The 21,369-nt window shown below is 40.4% G+C and overlaps 1 protein-coding gene and 1 pseudogene across 8 annotated transcripts in view; both read left to right on the forward strand.

Annotated features, from left to right (window-relative positions):
• Positions 1 to 20,099, forward strand: part of LOC139751041 (uncharacterized) — a 181,911-nt gene extending 161,812 nt beyond the window's left edge. For 2 of the 8 annotated variants that reach the window (XR_011713273.1, XR_011713274.1), the window contains exons 2-3: positions 11,532 to 11,650; positions 19,848 to 20,099. The gene's annotated coding sequence lies outside the window, so the exon portion shown is untranslated. Of the gene's footprint in view, positions 1 to 11,531; positions 11,732 to 19,847 lie in introns of those variants that run through there. The other 6 variants (XR_011713272.1, XR_011713268.1, XR_011713269.1 and 3 more) reach the window with 6 other exon arrangements.
• Positions 2,323 to 3,994, forward strand: LOC139750699 (2-hydroxyacyl-CoA lyase 1 pseudogene; annotated as a pseudogene).
• Positions 20,100 to 21,369: the final 1,270 nt, after the last annotated feature.

The following is a 21,369-nucleotide window of genomic DNA, read 5'->3' on the forward strand; positions in this document are numbered from 1 at the left end:
CACATCGATCCAATTCACTCTATTCCTTGCCCTCCTTTCACCCTCCTGCATGTTCAGGCCCCGATCACACAAAATCTTTTTCACTCCATCTTTCCACCTCCTATTTGGTCTCCCTCTTCTCCTCGTTCCCTCCACCTCCGACACATATATCCTCTTGGTCAATCTTTCCTCACTCATCCTCTCCATGTGCCCAAACCACTTCAAAACACCCTCTTCTGCTCTCTCAACCACGCTCTTTTTATTTCCACACATCTCTCTTACCCTTACGTTACTCACTCGATCAAACCACCTCACAACACACATTGTCCTCAAACATCTCATTTCCAGCACGTCCATCCTCCTGCGCACAACTCTATCCATAGCCCACGCCTCGCAACCATACAAGAAGATGAAAGCCGGCAAGGCAGCAGGTTTGGATGGTATTGCAGTGGAATTTATTAAAAAAGGGGGTGACTGTATTGTTGACTGGTTGGTAAGGTTATTTAATGTATGTATGACTCATGGTGAGGTGCCTGAGGATTGGCGGAATGCGTGCATAGTGCCATTGTACAAAGGCAAAGGGGATAAGAGTGAGTGCTTAAATTACAGAGGTATAAGTTTGTTGAGTATTCCTGGTAAATTATATGGGAGGGTATTGATTGAGAGGGTGAAGGCATGTACAGAGCATCAGATTGGGGAAGAGCAGTGTGGTTTCAGAAGTGGTAGAGGATGTGTGGATCAGGTGTTTGCTTTGAAGAATGTATGTGAGAAATACTTAGAAAAGCAAATGGATTTGTATGTAGCATTTATGGATCTGGAGAAGGCATATGATAGAGTTGATAGAGATGCTCTGTGGAAGGTATTAAGAATATATGGTGTGGGAGGAAAGTTGTTAGAAGCAGTGAAAAGTTTTTATCGAGGATGTAAGGCATGTGTACGTGTAGGAAGAGAGGAAAGTGATTGGTTCTCAGTGAATGTAGGTTTGCGGCAGGGGTGTGTGATGTCTCCATGGTTGTTTAATTTGTTTATGGATGGGGTTGTTAGGGAGGTGAATGCAAGAGTTTTGGAAAGAGGGGCAAGTATGAAGTCTGTTGGGGATGAGAGAGCTTGGGAAGTGAGTCAGTTGCTGTTCGCTGATGATACAGCGCTGGTGGCTGATTCATGTGAGAAACTGCAGAAGCTGGTGACTGAGTTTGGTAAAGTGTGTGAAAGAAGAAAGTTAAGAGTAAATGTGAATAAGAGCAAGGTTATTAGGTACAGTAGGGTTGAGGGTCAAGTCAATTGGGAGGTGAGTTTGAATGGAGAAAAACTGGAGGAAGTGAAGTGTTTTAGATATCTGGGAGTGGATCTGGCAGCGGATGGAAACATGGAAGCGGAAGTGGATCATAGGGTGGGGGAGGGGGCGAAAATTCTGGGAGCCTTGAAGAATGTGTGGAAGTCGAGAACATTATCTCGGAAAGCAAAAATGGGTATGTTTGAAGGAATAGTGGTTCCAACAATGTTGTATGGTTGCGAGGCGTGGACTATGGATAGAGTTGTGCGCAGGAGGATGGATGTGCTGGAAATGAGATGTTTGAGGACAATGTGTGGTGTGAGGTGGTTTGATCGAGTAAGTAACGTAAGGGTAAGAGAGATGTGTGGAAATAAAAAGAGCGTGGTTGAGAGAGCAGAAGAGGGTGTTTTGAAATGGTTTGGTCACATGGAGAGAATGAGTGAGGAAAGATTGACCAAGAGGATATATGTGTCGGAGGTGGAGGGAACGAGGAGAAGTGGGAGACCAAATTGGAGGTGGAAAGATGGAGTGAAAAAGATTTTGTGTGATCGGGGCCTGAACATGCAGGAGGGTGAAAGGAGGGCAAGGAATAGAGTGAATTGGAGCGATGTGGTATACCGGGGTTGACGTGCTGTCAGTGGATTGAATCAAGGCATGTGAAGCGTCTGGGGTAAACCATGGAAAACTGTGTAGGTATGTATATTTGTGTGTGTGGACGTATGTATATACATGTGTATGGGGGTGGGTTGGGCCATTTCTTTCGTCTGTTTCCTTGCGCTACCTCGCAAACGTGGGAGACAGTGGCAAAAAAAAAAAATATATATATATATATATATATATATATATATATATATATATATATATATATATATATATACATTATATATATACATATATACATATATATACATATATATCCCTGGGGATAGGGGAGAAAGAATACTTCCCACGTATTCCCTGCATGTCGTAGAAGGCGACTAAAAGGGAAGGGAGGCGGGGGGCTGGAAATCCTGCCCTCTCTCTCTCTCGCTCTCTCTTTTTTTTTTTTTTTTTTTTTTTTTTTTTTTTTTTTTTTTGAAGGAACAGAGAAGGGGGCTGGATGAGGATGTTTCCTCAGAGGCCCAGTCCTCTGATCTTAACGCTACCTTGCTGATGCGGGAAATGGCGAATAGTACGAAAGAAAGAAAGAAATATATATATATTTGCTGAAGAACAGATCCATTGTTTGTTAGAAAAGACTGGTATACCCTTCTTACCTACACCAATGGGTAGAGGAGTTGTACCCGATGACCACCCTTTGTGTGTGGCTCCTGCTTGCACCAAAGCATTGTTGGAGGCTGATGTGATTCTGCTTCTTGGAGCAAAATTGAATTGGATTCTTCATTTTGGTCGCCCTCCACGATATGCATTAGATGTAAAGTTTATACATGTGGATTTATGTTCTGAGGAGTTCCACAACAGTGTGAATGGAAGTGTTGTTTTGCTAGGTGACTTAAAGGCAGTTTGTGGCCAGCTCCAAGAAGCAGTACCAGGAACTCTTGTTGCCTCACACTCACCTTGGTGGTCTCAACTTCAAGAGAAAGTGCAGGACAACAAAAGCATTAGTACTAAAATGGCCCAGGATATTTCAGAACCTATGAACTACTACGCAGTACTTCATCACCTGTACCAGATGTTACCACATGATTGTATTATTGTCAGTGAAGGAGCCAATACCATGGACATTGGACGGACTATTTTGCTCAACAAATTTCCACGCCACAGACTGGATGCAGGTACTTTTGGTACAATGGGTGTTGGTCTTGGTTATGCCATTGCAGCAGCCTTATGGGCACAAGACCATGCTCCAGGCAAGCGAATCATATGTGTTGAAGGTTCTGCTTTTGGTTTTAGTGGTATGGAAATGGAAACAATTTACCGCTACAAACTACCCATCATAGTCATCATTGTAAACAATAATGGCATCTACAGTGGTTTAGACAAGGAATTGTTCAGTGAAATAAGAGATGGAGTGGATGCTGCTATTGCAACTCCACCAACATCACTTCTGCCAACTGTACACTATGAATGCATGGCTTCAATGTTCAGTGAAACTGGTTTCTTCTGTAAGTCTGTCCCTGAACTGCAAGAGGCAGTTAGTCAGGCTCTTGAAGAAGAAAACAAGCCTTCACTTATTAATGTGATGATCAACCCTGGAGCTCAATGTAAAGTTCAAGACTTTGACTGGCTGACACGCTTCAAACTTTAAGTCCGAAGAATACGATGCATTTGCATTTCAAAATATCAACATGTGAATGAATAATTGTTTTGTATTTTTCCTTGTGTTCACAAACAAGGATTGACTGAATCCTTATTGGTTTTATACATAACTTTTTGGCTTTTGTGGGAAGGCAGCAGATTTATTTTAACTAAATTTGATAACATTGTATTGTAAAGTATTGGTAGGGATTTATCCCTGGGGATAGGGGAGAAAGAATACTTCCCATGTATTCCTTGCATGTCCTAGAAGGCGACTAAAAGGGGAGGGAGCGGGTGGCTGGAAATCCTCCCCTCTCATTTTTTTTAATTTTTCAAAAGAAGGAACAGAGAAGGAGGCCAGGTGAGGATATACCCTTAAAGGTCCAGTCCTCTGTTCTCAACGCTACCTCGCTAACGCGGGAAATGGCGAATAGTTTGAAAGAAAAAAAGAAAGATTGACCAAGAGGATATATGTGTCTGAGGTGGAGGGAACGAGGAGAAGTGGGAGACCAAATTGGAGGTGGAAAGATGGAGTGAAAAAGATTTTGTGTGATCGGGGCCTGAACATGCAGGAGGGTGAAAGGCGGGCAAGGAATAGAGTGAATTGGAGCGATGTGGTATACCGGGGTTGACGTGCTGTCAGTGGATTGAATCGGGGCATGTGAAGCGTCTGGGGTAAACCATGGAAAGCTGTGTAGGTATGTATATTTGCGTGTGTGGACGTATGTATATACATGTGTATGGGGGTGGGTTGGGCCATTTCTTTCGTCTGTTTCCTTGCGCTACCTCGCAAACGCGGGAGACGGCGACAAAGCAAAAAAAAATATATATATATATATATATATTTTTTTTTTATTATACTTAATTGCTGTCTCCCGCATCAGCGAGGTAGCGCAAGGAAACAGATGAGGAATGACCCAACCCACCCATACACATGTATATACATAAATGCCCATACATGCACATATACATTTCAACGTATGCACATACATATACATTTTTTTTTTTTTTTGTCGCTGTCTCCCACGTTTGCGAGGTATCGCAAGGAAACAGACGAAAGAAATGGCCCAACCCACCCCCATACACAATGTATATACATACACGTCCACACACGCCAATGTACATACCTATACATCTCACTGTACACATATATATACACACACAGACACATACATATATACCCATGCACACAATTCACACTGTTTGCCTTTATTCATTCCCATCACCACCTCGCCACACATGGAATACCATCTCCCTCCCCCCTCATGTGTGCGAGGTAGCACTAGGAAAAGACAACAAAGGCCCCATTCATTCACACTCAGTCTCTAGCTGTCATGCAATAATGCCCGAAACCACAGCTCCCTTTCCACATCCAGGCCCCACACAACTTTCCATGCTTTACCCCAGATGCTTCACATGCCCTGATTCAATCCACTGACAGCACGTCAACCCCGGTATACCACATCGATCCAATTCACTCTATTCCTTGCCCGCCTTTCACCCTCCTGCATGTTCAGGCCCCGATCACACAAAATCTTTTTCACTCCATCTTTCCACCTCCAATTTGGTCTCCCACTTCTCCTCGTTCCCTCCACCTCAGACACATATATCCTCTTGGTCAATCTTTCCTCACTCATTCTCTCCATATGACCAAACTATTTCAACACACCGTCTTCTGCTCTCTCAACCACACTTTTTATTTCCACACATCTCTCTTACCCTTTCATTACTTACTCAATCAAACCACCTCACACCACATATTGTCCCTAAACATTTCATTTCCAATACATCCACCCTCCTCTGTACAACCTTATTCATAGCCGTGCCTCGCAACCATATAACATTGTTGGAACTACTCTTCCTTCAAACATACCTATTTTTGCTCCAAGATAACGTTCTTGCCTTCCACACATTCTTCATCGCTCCCAGAACCTTCACTCCCTCCCCCACCCTGTGACTCACTTCAGCTTCCATGGTTCCTTCTGCTGCTAAATTGTCTCCTAGATATTTAAAACACTTCACTTCCTCCAATTTTTCTCCATTCCAACTTACATTCCAATCAATGTTTCCCTCAACCCTACTGAACCTAAAACCTTATTCTTATTCACAATTACTCGCAACTTTCTCCTTTCACACACTTTTCCAAACTCAGTCACTGACTTCTGCAGTTTCTCACTCGAATCAACCACCAATCCTCTGTCATTGGCAAACAACAAATGACTCACTTCATCCCCAACAGGCTGCATATTTGCCCCTCTCTCCAAAATTCTTGCATTTACTTCCCTAACCATCCTATCCATAAACAAATTAAACAACCAGGTGACATCACACACCCTTGCTGCAGACTGACATTCACTGGGAACCAATCACTTCTCTCTTCCTATAGGTACACATGCCTTACATCCTTGATAAAAGCTTTCCACAGCTTCAGGCAACTTATCTCCCACACCATATACTCTTAAGACCTTCCACAAAGCATCTCTATCTTCCCTATCATATGCCTTCTCCAGATCCATAAATGCCACATACAAATCCATCGGTTTTTCTAAGTGTTTCTCACACATTCTTCAAAGCAAACAACTAATCCACACTTCCTCTACCACTTCGGAAACCACACTGCTCTTCCCTAATCTGATGTTCTGTACATGCTTTCACCGTCTCAATCAATACCCTCCCATACAATTTTCTAGGAATACTCAACAAACATATACCTCTCTAGTTTGAACACTCACCTTTATCCCCTTTGTCCTTTGTGCAGTGGCACTATGCATACATTCTGCCAGTCCTCAAACACTTCAACACAATCCATACATACATTGAATATCCTTACCAACCAATCAACAACATAGTCACCCACTTTCTTGATAAATTCAACTGCAGTACCTTCCATACCCGTCACCTTGCTGGTTTTCATCTTCCGTAGAGCTTTCACTACCTCTTCTCTCTTAGCCAAACCATTCTCCCTGACCCTTTCACTTTGCACACCACCCCAGCCAAAACACCCTACTTCTGCCACTTTATCATCAAACACATTCAACAAACCTTCAAAATACTCACTCCATCTCCTTCTCACTTCATCACTACCTATTATCACATCCCCTTTTGCCCCCTTCACTGATGTTACCATTTGTTTTCTTGTCTTACGCATGTTATTTACTTTCTTCCAAAACATCTTTGTATTCTCACCCCAACTCTCATTTGCCCTCTTTTTGAACTCTTGCACCTTCCTCTTGACCTCCTGCCCCTTTCTGTCATATATCTCCCAGTCATTTGCACTTACTTGTATGTATCCTCCAAATGCCTCTCTTTTCTCTTTCACTAACAACTTCATCCCACCACTCACTACCCTTTCTATTCTGCCCACCTCCCACCTTTCTCATGCCATGTGCATCTTTTGCGCATGCCATCACTGCTTCCCTAAATACCTCCCATCCTTCTTCCACTCCCCTCACAGAATTTGCTCTCACCTTGTGCCATTCTACACTCAGTCTCTCCTGGTATTTCCTCACACAAGTCTCCTTTCCAAGTTCACTTACCATTCTCTTCCCCCCAACATTTTCTCTTCGTTTTTGAAAACCACTACAGATCTTCACCTTAGCCTCCACAAGATAGTGATCAGACTTCCCACCAGCTGCCCCTCCAAGCACATTATCATCCAAAAGTCTCTCTTTTACACGCCCAATCAATTAACACGTAATCTAATAGTGCACTTGACCATCTCTCCTACTCACATATGTATACTTATGTATATCTCACTTTTTAAACCAGGTATTCCCAATCATCAGTATTTTATCAGCACACACATCCACAAGCTCTTCAGCATTTCCATTCATAACACTGAGTACCCCATGTACACCAATTATACCCTCAACTACCATATTACTCACCTTCACATTTAAATCACCCATTACTAATACCCATTCTTGTGCACCACAGCTACTGACACACTCTCTCAACTGCTCCCAAAACACTTGCCTCTCGTGATCTTTGATCTCATGACCAGGTGCATAAGCGCCCATAATCACCCATCTCTCTTCATCCACTTTCAGTTTTACCCACATCAATCTAGAATTTACTTTCTTACACTCTATCACACACTCCCACAACTCCTGCTTCAGGAGTAGTGCTACTCCTTCCTTAGCTCTTGTCCTTTAACCAACCTCTTAACTTTACTCCCAAGACTTTTCCAAACCATTCTTCCCCTTTACCCTTGAGCTTCGTTTAGCTCAGAGGCAGAAAATCCAGGTTTCTTTCCTCAAACATACTACCTATCTCTCCTTTCTTCTCACCTTGGTTACATCCACACACATTTACAATCTGAGCCTTCAAGGAGGATGAGCACTCCCTGCTTGACTCCTTCTTCCGTTTCCCCTTTTAGAAATTGAAATACAAGAAGGGGAGGTTTCCAGCCCCTGCATTAATGGGATGGCTTTGATTAGGGCCTCAGCTGCCCATGCCATCTCAATTATCATTGAAAAAAAATATAAGGATAGGGAAATATTTAGCAAGCTGTTTATATCCTACATGTGGCCAAAACTAGAATTGCTTCTCATATTTGGTCACAGCACCTAAAGAAGCACAAAGTGCTTATAGAGAAGGTCCAGAGTAGGGCAACAACGACGGGGCCAGAATTGAGACAGTCGAATTACAAGGAAAGGCTAGAAGACTTCAACTTGCCCACCTTGCAAGAGAGAAGAGTGAGGGATGACATGATCACAACCTTTATGTTTTTAAGCCAGGTTGAGAATGCAGACAGTAAACAGTTCTTTGAAAGATGTAGGGGATATCCACTAAACAAAGCAAGAAATATTAAACAAAGAATTTTAAAGTAATTTTTCATAGTGTAAGAGTGGTGCATGATTGGAATAAAATGAATGAATACATGTTTCATACAGACCATACATAAATTTAAGAAGTTTCATGTTAGGAGAGAATGTTCAATGGATGGGCCCTCAAGAGCATAAAACGCCCTCCCTGTACTGTATAAATAGATAATAACAAATAGGTAAGGACATACACACTCACAAACAAACAAAATGAGCGATGACAAATTTGAGGAAATTACAGGCAATAAACTGAAAACATACTTAAACAGAATACTTAGAAATGAGTGGGAAAGACAGATCAGTCATAATAATTGGTCTGCAAGAACACAATGAATACAGATAGAATAAGACTAGAACTAAATTTTATATTCACTGGAAGTTGTGGGCAAAGATAAGACTAAAGAAATTGATAAGGCAAGAAGAATGAAGATATTGTGCACAAGAGGGAAGGGATGCCAACTGAAAGTTACATATGGAGGAAGACACCAGGGAAGTCAAGAGAAGCTTACAAACAGATTGTAAGGGAGACTAACTGTCTGCAGGCAAATATTTGAATTGCTTTCATGAATATGGTTAGGGAAATATTCAGCAAGTTGCTCATGCCCTAGATAAGGCTAAAACCAGAATATGGTTCTCAAGTTTGGTCACTGCACTTAAAGATGCACAAAGAACTAACAGAAGGCAGGCAATAAAGATGGTACCAGAATTAAGAGCTGAGTTACAGGGAAAGGCTAGAGGCCCTAAATTTGCTTGATTATGTAGACCAGAATTAAGAGCTGAGTTACAGGGAAAGGCTGGAGGCCTTAAAGTTGCTTGATTATGTACACAACGAACATTTCTTTGAAAGATGCAAGGATAGAACAACTGGAGACTATAACATGAAATTTAGCAATGAATACTGGAAAACATGTAAAGAACTACTTTTTAAGTATAAAGGTATTGGATAAATGGTACAAAATTAGTTAAGAAGTTGTGAATGTGGACTGCATATGGAAGTTTCAATTGTTGTATGAGAGTAGACTTTAAAGTTCAAGAGATTGGGCCCCAGGAGTGCAAGAATACCCCCCACACACACAATATATGATTAGGAAATGAAAAACAGGTTCCTTATAAAGAAAATGTGAAGGGATATTTCAAAGGTACATAACAAGAGAGAGTTGGTACAAATATCTTGAAGAAAGTTATAAAAGAGAATTACCCTCAACAGGAACCAGAGGAAACAAAAAGTCTGTAATAATATACAAATGCTAATGGATTGGTGGGAATGGTAAAGAACTTGAATTAAGGATCAAGCAGATGAGATTAAAACAAACATCACAAGTTTAGTAGACTGCAAAACTCAAGAAAGGTATCAAATAAATAACTGCATGTGATTTTCCTAGGGTTTTTGAAATAAAAAAAAAAGGGGAAAAAGGCAGAGAAAAGGGTGGACTATCCTTACTGGTGATGGACAGAACAGAATCATCAGAATCATAAAACATATTTGTAAAGAGTGGCCCTTTTATGGATACATTCTGGAGAAAACATTGTTTGATAAAATTTGCAAGAAACCCTGATAACATACAATCCTCTAAAAAAGTCACATGAGTCTGGATGATTTTTTGAACAAACTATAGAAATCAAGATAGTGTAGTATGAGGAAAATTGAAGTTTGAATAGTGAAAAAATCTTGAATTCAAGGATTTGAATTATAAAGGATAAACTGGATAAACTTAGATGTACACATGGATGAGAACTCATGGAAATTCTAGTTCCCAGGATGCGTAAGTTTTTTCGTGCCAACATACATCAAAGTTAACGAGTTACAGCTGCAAACATGCCATTACAGTTTAGTCTAATCTAATACAGTAGCCTTGAAGTTGTAAACAGTATCTATAGACCTGTCTTAGAAAGTGATCACATGGTGCCTGAGACAAATTATTTAGTGGAAAAGGAGTGTTTAAAGATAAAGAGATGATTTAGATATGAACAAAGTAAAGGAAGGACAACTATGAAGACTAACACCTACTCAAAGGAGCTGGATCAAGAAGCCAGACTCCAAATTTTGCAAATGAGCAGTTATAACAATTTCTGTAGAATCTACTACAAGGGAGCAACAAATTGTGTTCAGCATGAGGGAAAAGATGGAATCAAAGAAAAGAATCACTGTTTAAATAGAAGGTTTAAACAAGCAAAGAAACACATTTACCATAGAGAAGATACAGAGGTCTAGCAACATATACGTAATACAAAAGGGGCAGAAACTGTTCCAACCGAGTCAAGATGGGAGGAAATAGTGGGGTACAAACAATGTTATTGTAAAATCAAAGTATCACCCAAAAATATCATAAAGGGTAAGTTTTGGAAAATGCATAAATATTCAGATTATAGAGGTAAGATGTAAAAATTATTCATACACAAGAGGGCAGATATGAAGAGAAGAACAAAGGCTCTCAAGTGTGTTTATCCTGTAAGATTTGTTTGCTCTACTGCTAGCAGTAAGGAAGGGGATGGGTGGAAATATTCCAAGAAAGTACTGAAGTCAGGGCCTCTGAGAGGAATTTTATCATGGGGTATAAAGTTTCTTTTGGGTACCCTTCTCTTCTCCGTTAGTCATCCTGTTTTTATCCACTACAGTTTTATGCCATGAGCTGTAAGGCCAAAAAGGGTATGGAAGGTGAGAGAGGGGTGGGATGGAGCGCTTGTTGATTTTCTCCCTTTTCTGAGATCACAGGAAATTCCCGGGCCCCCTTTTGGATCCCCTGCACCCCTCTCTCAGAGGCCCAATAAGCTAATAACTCTTTTACCTCTGAACTACTTTTAACTGTTTTTACGTATGAACTTTCTTTTAAGTGAAGACTATTTACTTGTGAAATAATTATGGAAAGGGTGTATGCAATATAAAAAGTAATCTTTAATTTTCCATCCTAAGAGAGTGGCCAGTTCTACAGTTAAGATCTTTTTTGACTGATTGTTATACACTTTGGTAGGTTCAGGGTTATCACCACTGTACTGTATTAAGGCCCCTAGACCAGACCAGCTAATATCATCACATCAATAGAGCTCACTTGATATAAATGATATTTGGAATTATCTAGTTTAGTTAACCCAGTTTACTAAGACTAAAGACTTTAGCCACTGCAATATATGACCAAAATTCATGAGATATTACATCAACCTCTACTAAGAGCCATGCAGCAAAATTAAGTACTGAAAATACTCTTACTGGGTTCCAGACTTGATGGTGCCAACCTGAAGGAACAAATATAGTTTCACCCTGCTCCTGAATGACCTCCACACGGCCTATTGCTGAAGGTGCTTTTGGATGCTTAGAGGCATCACTGAGGATAACAAAGTAAATGTATAACAATTCAAGTTCTTTCTGTCTTCTGTGTTTTCACAAATCTCATTAAATATCTGTAAGTAGAAGGTTAAAAAGAACTTATTTTTCCTTTGGTTTTGTATGCACATTTTTAATACCATTCTGAAGTCAAACATAATACATATGTACCATACAATATAACATTTAGCTCATGTAAACAGATACTTTAAATATATTACTCAAGGCCTCTTTGAAAACAAAAAAGAGTAAGATTACACCTCAGTTCAGCAGAATCTACATCATATATGGGTGTGCCAAATGGGTCTCGTAAAAACTGATCTTCTCCTGGAGGTTAAAATACCCATCTTTTCCGGCCACAAACATTGGCTGACCAGCTATATGATCGGAAGACATCGGCATGAAATGGTGTCCTGAAACAAATTATGTTTCTTGATACAGGTATGACAACAAAAACCTGGACATCAGAAATCTAGAAACAAACAAGTAAGATCTTCAATTCAATATGCCTATCCAAGTTACAAAAAAAACAAGCAAAAAGGGTAAGTGGTTTGGCAACTATAAATACCCATGGTCCACATCATGTTCAAGCACAGAAACTACAACTACATTATGCTACCTGATCCCGTAACATTATATACATACCATGTCTTTATGTATAAACAGTACACATCCAAGGCTATACCAGGTATCCATTCATAGTGGCAGTTGCTCTACAGTATCCGGGACTTAAACCTGGGCAATACTAACCACTGCACTAAGGGAGGGGCTCCCTGTTCTTCATTTAATTCAAATAAAAATCTAAGAGAAGTCACTGTCTGTGAGGGCAAAGATGGGTATGTCTTAAGGCATAGTAGTCCTAACAATGTTGGATGGATGTGAGACATGGGTCATAGATAAAAGGAAGCCTCGAAGATGGTGGATGTATTCCACAGATTTTAATCAGGCATATTCATATAGTGACCCTTACAAGATATTGTACTCTCAGTTTCATATGAAAAAGTCATACAGAATGTAACTGATCTCTGTTCAATCTAAGGTGTAACAAGTATTTGCCTTTGATAATAAATTCTAACTGTTATTGTAATACAATATATCAGTTTTAATCAAGACTAATAGTTCCAACTTGAAAAGATATTTATCGTTCATATCTGGAAGCATTAAGGAATATGTGAAAAAAGTGGTCATTATCTGGAGGACCTAAGATGGGCATGTGTGAAGGTAAAACAACTGTGACTGTTGTACGGGCACAAAACATGAGTTGTAGATGAAAGTGTACTCATGAGGGTGATGAAATATCTAAGGGATGATGTAGGTTGATGAAGTACAACATTATAGGCTACAAGAGAGGTGTACTAATAAGAGGAGTACATTTGAGAGACTTGAAGAAAGTGTGCTGAAATGGTTTGAACATATGTAGAGGATGAGAGAAGACAGGTTGACAAAAAGGTTATATGTGTCAGAAGTGGAGGGGAAAAGGGGAAAGAAGGGACTTAATTGGAGATGGAAGGATGGAGAAAATAAGGTTTTTAAGTACTTGAGGCCTGAACATACAGGAGAGTGTAAGGCATGCAAGGGAAAATGTGAAGTGGAGCATGTGATGTACAGGGGATGATGTGCTGTCAAAGGGCTGAACAAGGGCATATGAATAGGCTGGGGGAAACCAAGGAAAGATCTGTGGGGCCTCATTGTGGATAGGAAGCTGTGGTTTTGGTGCATCACACATGAAAGCCAGAGAATGGATGCGACCAAATGAGAACAAGGCCATTTCCTTGTCTGTTCCTGACAGATTTATACAATGGATCATAAATACCCAAAATTCTACATCAGGTTGCAGTAGTCAGTCTTTAAATTTTTGACAGAAAAAAATACGTAATTCCACACCTTTGCATATAATACACATATCTAGTGGCATGATAATATACTCTACTGACTTCAGTGCCCATCAGCACATCATCAACAACCTTCAGGAGTGGACTATGGCCAAAGACATCACCATTAACCACACCAAGACTGATGATGCACATCGACCTGGATGCTTGGTTGTTTTCTTTTTTAAGGCACCACAGTGTAGATGCAGACATGGTTGCATGATGGTAAGAGCCTTGAGCACGAAGGTACGACCCTTGATCATGATAGTACGACCCTTGATCTGATATCACACTAGACTCTGACACCCACCATGTGGTCAGAGGCTTCAAACTTCTTGGTGTCACGATACATGACAGTTTAAACTGGAAGAGTCGTCATCACCATCATCAAGTCTTTCTCAACTCTGTACCATATCCACCAACTGAAACCACTAGGTGTCCCACCAACTGAGCTCAGGAATGTCTATATCTTCTCCATTCTACCTAAACTCACCTATGCCTCCCTTGCCTGGTCCTGCTCAATAACTGCTACACAGAGGGACCAACTAGAAAGAATACAGAAATGGGCAAGCAGAATCATCCAGGGCCCTTATTACACTACCTACAAAGAGGCACTCATTTCACCGAATCTGTCTACCATTGACCTACAACAGCAGCTCATATGGCAGTTTGGCAATAAACTGCTAACACCCCCATCATGAAGACCTCTCCATCATGCCCCTCCAGCTAGGGCCGCCATTTGCCATTACAATCAGCTTGTAATCAGAGTTCATACAGACAGATATAAGAACAGTACTATACCTTCCATTGTTAACTTCATAAATAATCTATGAACAAATACACAGCTATGCAAGTGAACAGCTCAGTTTCCTGTTAGTTTGGCTAGGTGGTATGTCAACTGCTGTATTACTGTAGCTATTCATCACTTAATGTTCAATCAAGCCATAAGTTATAATACATAATATTACCTCTGTAAACATAGTTTTGTATCTGCCACTGTGGCTATCTACATTTACCTCACCCATATGCTTATCCAAAGTGTGGAAGTATCCAGCTCAACCTAATCTTAAGCTCTTGTATGATTAGTTAACTAGTATGTATCACAGCTTCCCAGTTCTGTAACATTTGTAATACCTCAACACGTGTATTTTCAGCCAAATGATACTTATGAGTTTGAGGTGTGAAACAAATCATATTTCATTATCAAATCTGAATCCCTTTACAAATGACAAACAGATACATTTGTCTACTTAATGCAATATCATCCTTAAAAGAAGGATGACCTTACAGGGAAATGGAATGTCCATGGAATTTAGAAAAAATTCAGCATGGATCAATTTGCTTCAGTTAACTTACATTTAGTTATGCAAAGACTGAAAGTATATGCACATCATACACTCTAAACTATGTATAAGGTACCATTAACAATCTTGAAATGCACATCATACACTCCAAACTATGTATAAGGTACCATTAACAATCTTAAAAATAAGACATTAGTGTAATATTTCCATAATCAGATTCAAATGGTTTATATCAGAGGTTAAAACTGTACAAAGCCAACTGGAACATCACAGGAGTTGTAAAATTTTACTCAGTATTAATGACATGCATTCCTCGCGTGTCATAGAAGGCGACTAGAGGAGACTGGAGCGGGGGGCCAGAAATCCTCCCCTCCTTGTATTTTTTAACTTTCTAAAATGGGAAACAGAAGGAGTCACGCGGGGAGTGCTCATCCTCCTCGAAGGCTCAGACTGGGGTGTCTAAATGTGTGTGGATGTAACCAAGATGTGACAAAAGGAGAGATAGGTAGTATGTTTGAGGAAAGGAACCTGGATGTTTTGGCTCTGAGTGAAACGAAGCTCAAGGGTAAAGGGGAAGAGTGGTTTGGGAATGTCTTGGGAGTAAAGTCAGGGGTTAGTGAGAGGACAAGAGCAAGGGAAGGAGTAGCAGTACTCCTGAAACAGGAGTTTTGGGAGTATGTGATAGAATGTAAGAAAGTAAATTCTCGATTAATATGGGTAAAACTGAAAGTTGATGGAGAGAGGTGGGTGATTATTGGTGCATATGCACCTGGGCATGAGAAGAAAGATCATGAGAGACAAGTGTTTTGGGAGCAGCTGAATGAGTGTGTTAGTGGTTTTGATGCACGAGACCTGGGTTATAGTGATGGGTGATTTGAATGCAAAGGTGAGTAATGTGGTAGTTGAGGGAATAATTGGTATACATGGGGTGTTCAGTGTTGTAAATGGAAATGGTGAAGAGCTTGTAGATTTATGTGCTGAAAAAGGACTGGTGATTGGGAATACCTGGTTTAAAAAGCGAGATATGCATAAGTATACGTATGTAAGTAGGAGAGATGGCCAGAGAGTGTTATTGGATTACGTGTTAATTGACAGGCGCGCGAAAGAGAGACTTTTGGATGTTAATGTGCTGAGAGGTGCAACTGGAGGGATGTCTGATCACTATCTTGTGGAGGCTAAGGTGAAGATTTGTATGGGTTTTCAGAAAAGAAGAGTGAATGTTGGGGTGAAGAGGGTGGTGAGAGTAAGTGATCTTGGGAAGGAGACTTGTGTGAGGAAGTACCGGGAGAGACTGAGTACAGAATGGAAAAAGGTGAGAACAATGGAAGTAAGGGGAGTGGGGGAGGAATGGGATGTATTTAGGGAATCAGTGATGGATTGCGCAAAAGATGCTTGTGGCATGAGAAGAGTGGGAGGTGGGTTGATTAGAAAGGGTAGTGAGTGGTGGGATGAAGAAGTAAGAGTATTAGTGAAAGAGAAGAGTGAGGCATTTGGACGATTTTTGCAGGGAAAAAATGCAATTGAGTGGGAGATGTGTAAAAGAAAGAGACAGGAGGTCAAGAGAAAGGTGCAAGAGGTGAAAAAGAGGGCAAATGAGAGTTGGGGTGAGAGAGTATCATTAAATTTTAGGGAGAATAAAAAGATGTTCTGGAAGGAGGTAAATAAAGTGCGTAAGACAAGGGAGCAAATGGGAACTTCAGTGAAGGGCGCAAATGGGGAGGTGATAACAAGTAGTGGTGATGTGAGAAGGAGATGGAGTGAGTATTTTGAAGGTTTGTTGAATGTGTTTGATAATAGAGTGGCAGATATAGGGTGTTTTGGTCGAGGTGGTGTGCAAAGTGAGAGGGTTAGGGAAAATGATTTGGTAAACAGAAAAGAGGTAGTAAAAGCTTTGCGGAAGATGCAAGCCGGCAAGGCAGCAGGTTTGGATGGTATTGCAGTGGAATTTATTAAAAAAGGGGGTGACTGTATTGTTTACTGGTTGGTAAGGTTATTTAATGTATGTATGACTCATGGTGAGGTTCCTGAGGATTGGCGGAATGCGTGCATAGTGCCATTGTACAAAGGCAAAGGGGATAAGAGTGAGTGCTCAAATTACAGAGGGACAAGTTTGTTGAGTATTCCTGGCAAATTGTATGGGAGGGTATTGATTGAGAGGGTGAAGGCATGTACAGAGCATCAGATTGGGGAAGAGCAGTGTGGTTTCAGAAGTGGTAGAGGATGTGTGGATCAGGTGTTTGCTTTGAAGAATGTATGTGAGAAATACTTAGAAAAGCAAATGGATTTGTATGTAGCATTTATGGATCTGGAGAAGGCATATGATAGAGTTGATAGAGATGCTCTGTGGAAGGTATTAAGAATATATGGTGTGGGAGGAAAGTTGTTAGAAGCAGTGAAAAGTTTTTATCGAGGATGTAAGGCATGTGTACGTGTAGGAAGAGAGGAAAGTGATTGGTTCTCAGTGAATGTAGGTTTGTGGCAGGGGTGTGTGATGTCTCCATGGTTGTTTAATTTGTTTATGGATGGGGTTGTTAGGGAGGTAAATGCAAGAGTTTTGGAAAGAGGGGCAAGTATGAAGTCTGTTGGGGATGAGAGAGCTTGGGAAGTGAGTCAGTTGTTGTTCGCTGATGATATAGCGCTGGTGGCTGATTCATGTGAGAAACTGCAGAAGCTGGTGACTGAGTCTGGTAAAGTGTGTGAAAGAAGAAAGTTAAGAGTAAATGTGAATAAGAGCAAGGTTATTAGGTACAGTAGGGTTGAGGGTCAAGTCGATTGGGAGGTAAGTTTGAATGGAGCAAAACTGGAGGAAGTAAAGTGTTTTAGATATGTGGGAGTGGATCTGGCAGCGGATGGAACCATGGAAGCGGAAGTGGATCATAGGGTGGGGGAGGGGGCGAAAATCCTGGGAGCCTTGAAGAATGTGTGGAAGTCAAGAACATTATCTCGGAAAGCAAAAATGGGTATGTTTGAAGGAATAGTGGTTCCAACAATGTTGTATGGTTGCGAGGCGTGGGCTATGGATAGAGTTGTGCGCAGGAGGATGGATGTGCTGGAAATGAGATGTTTGAGGACAATGTGTGGTGTGAGGTGGTTTGATCGAGTAAGTAACGTAAGGGTAAGAGAGATGTGTGGAAATAAAAAGAGCGTGGTTGAGAGAGCAGAAGAGGGTGTTTTGAAATGGTTTGGGCACATGGAGAGAATGAGTGAGGAAAGATTGATCAAGAGGATATATGTGTCGGAGGTGGAGGGAACGCGAAGTGGGAGACCAAATTGGAGGTGGAAAGATGGAGTGAAAAAGATTTTTTGTGACCAGGGCCTGAACATGCAGGAGGGTGAAAGGCGGGCAAGGAATAGAGTGAATTGGATCGATGTGGTATACCGGGGTGACGTGCTGTCAGTGGATTGAATCAGGGCATGTGAAGCGTCTGGGGTAAACCATGGAAAGCTGTGTAGGTATGTATATTTGCGTGTGTGGACGTATGTATATACATGTGTATGGGGGTGGGTTGGGCCATTTCTTTCGTCTGTTTCCTTGCGCTACCTCGCAAACGCGGGAGACAGCAACAAAGCAAAAAAAAAAAAAAAAAAATTAATGAAGATTCTCAAACTGGAATTTGTCAAAATTGTAGCTGACAGAAAAATCGTTTGAGTTACTATCCACAAAAATCTAGCATTTGCATAAAATTCCAGAGTTAGTTTTGATCACTCTACTTAGAATATTACTCACCAGCTTCCCTTTGGCCCTATATATACAAACTAATAATCATCCTGGATATCCTCCCTGACTTCCCAGAATTCATTCAACCAATCAGATACAAAATACTGGGGTGTATAAGCACGATAATTTGGGAATGCTCGCACAAAGTGCCAGTCCTGAAAAGGTTGCAATAACATTAGACAATGCAGCCAATTTTGCTCCAAAATGTTTATGCATTTTGCATATTCCTCATAACTCATGGAGAGAATGAGTTAGGAAAGTTTGACAAAGAGGATATATGTGTTAGAAGTGGAGGGAACAAGGAGAATGAGGAGACCATACTGGAGATGGAAGGATGGGGTGAAAAAGATTTTGGGCATTCGGGGCCTGAACATGCTCGAGAAAGGAGTGCAGAGGATAATGTGAATTGGAACAGTGTGATATACAGGGGTAGATGTGCTCTTAAATGGACTGAACTAGGTCATGTACAGCATCTGAGGTAAACCATGGAAAGGTCTGTGGGGCCTGGTTGTGGATAGGGAGCTGTGGTTTTGGTGCGCTACACATGACAGCTAGAGGATGAATGTGACTGGATGTGGCCTTTCTTCTTCTGTTCCTGGCACTAACTTGCTAATGCAGGAACAGCGATTAAGTATGAAAAAACTATATATTGTATCCCATTTTTCTTTCTTTCATACTTGTTCTCTGTTTCCTACAGTTTTGAGGTAACATCAGGAATACATAAAGAAAAGGCCTCATTTGCTCACTTCTATTCTCCAGCTGTCATGTGTAACATTACATATTAATCAATGTATACATCATTGCTTCATAATGTGATGATGGTATAAGATTTGTAACCTGGCTTACAAAGAATTATGCAGCAATCTTTTGTGAGCAAATAAATTTAAAAAAGAAATGAAAAACTGTCACAAATTGATAAATAATCACTTTGTAACAGTGAAGATGTAATAACATTAGGTAGGAGCCTTAGCAATCACTGTGCTAGACTTACCATCTGCCAGTGACCTGTTAAGGGTGAGGCACTAAAAGCTAAAAAGCGGCACTGAGTTCTTTAGTTATGGAGACTCTGTTGCTGTGGCCACCCCTATGAGGGAGTTCCAATTGGAAAAGGTGTAAAATATCTAAATAAATAATTAGATTTACAATTTGATATTCAAAGCATTAGAGAGCAACCATTTATAACACATTAAAGACAATAAAGAAATAAAAAGTCTCTCAAATTGATTATCATAATTAACATTTATACACTAGTGATGTTGATGGATCATGTGTAACACAGCCATAATGTAGCTCGTGCATGATACTCAAATCTGTTTCAGGAATGGAGGGAACAAGGACAAGGGGGAGACCAAGCTGAAGATGGAAGGATGGAGTGAAGAAATTTTGAGTGACTGGGGCCCAAACATGCAGGAGGGTGAAAGGCGTGCAAAGGATAGAGTAAATTGGAATGATGTTGAATACTGGGTGTGTGGACGTATGTATATACATGTGTATGGGGGTGGGTTGGGCCATTTCTTTCGTCTGTTTCCTTGCGCTACCTCGCAAACGCGGGAGACAGCGACAAAGTATAATAAAAAAATAATATAATATATTTATATGTATTTTGCTTTGTCGCTGTCTCCCGCGTTTGCGAGGTAGCACAAGGAAACAGACGAAAGAAATGGCCCAACTCACTCCCATGCACATGTATATACATACACGTCCCACACGCAAATATACATACCTATACATCTCAACGTATACATATATATACACACGCAGACATATACATATATACACATGTACACAATTCATACTGTCTGCCTTTATTCATTCCCATTGCAACCCCACCACACATGAAATAACAATCACCTCTCCCCCACCCCCCCATGTGCATGAATTATGTACATGTGTATATATGTATATGTCTGTGTGTATATATATATATATATATATATATATATATATATATATATATATATATATATATATATATATATATATGTATGTATACGTTGAGATGTATAGGTATGTATATGTGCGTGTGTGGACGTGTATGTATATACATGTGTATGTGGGTGGGTTGGGCCATTCTTTTGTCTGTTTCCTTGCACTACCTCCCTAACGCAGGAGACAGCGACAAAGTATAATAAATAAATAAATATATATACACATAAACACCCAGACACATACATATATACACATATACATATTCATACTTGCTTGCCTCCATCCATTCCTGGTGCTACCCTGCCCCACAAGAAACAGCATTGCTACTGTCAATATTCTGTGGGGCAAACAGCCATGAAGTGTGACTACAAGCAATACTTAAAGGCAACTAATGAACCTTAAAGGGTTAAAGTGCTACTTTTGATTCTCACTTCAACAGACTCATCTACTGCTTATGCTGTATAATAGAACAATTTTATTTATTTTTTTTAAGTTAATGTGGTTGTAATATATCTCCACATCTAGCAGGTGCTTATTGAGTCTGGCACTAAACTTGTAAAATTTCAAAATGTGGATGCATGTTTTACAAAGTATTATTTAACAGAATTTGCCCCATTGGGCTCCCTACAATGTGTAAGAGTTGATACAGAGTGGGATTTTAGGTGTAACATCCCCAATCACACACACTAAGTTTTCGCAAAGTGGGTATAACTAAAGGAGAGGGAAATTTTTGGATGAAAACTCGAAACGACCAGTTGTGTAACAAATATTTTCATCCAAATCTAGCTAATAGTCAGGAGGAATGTGTACAGCATCCTGGCATCATTTGCTATTGTCCTCACATTTAATAGTATGAGGACATTAGATTAGTGACCATTCTGTGGATGATTGAGAAAAACATTCACCTGGCAT

Source organism: Panulirus ornatus, chromosome 10, assembly GCF_036320965.1.
Source record: "Panulirus ornatus isolate Po-2019 chromosome 10, ASM3632096v1, whole genome shotgun sequence".
Taxonomy (NCBI): domain Eukaryota; kingdom Metazoa; phylum Arthropoda; class Malacostraca; order Decapoda; family Palinuridae; genus Panulirus; species Panulirus ornatus.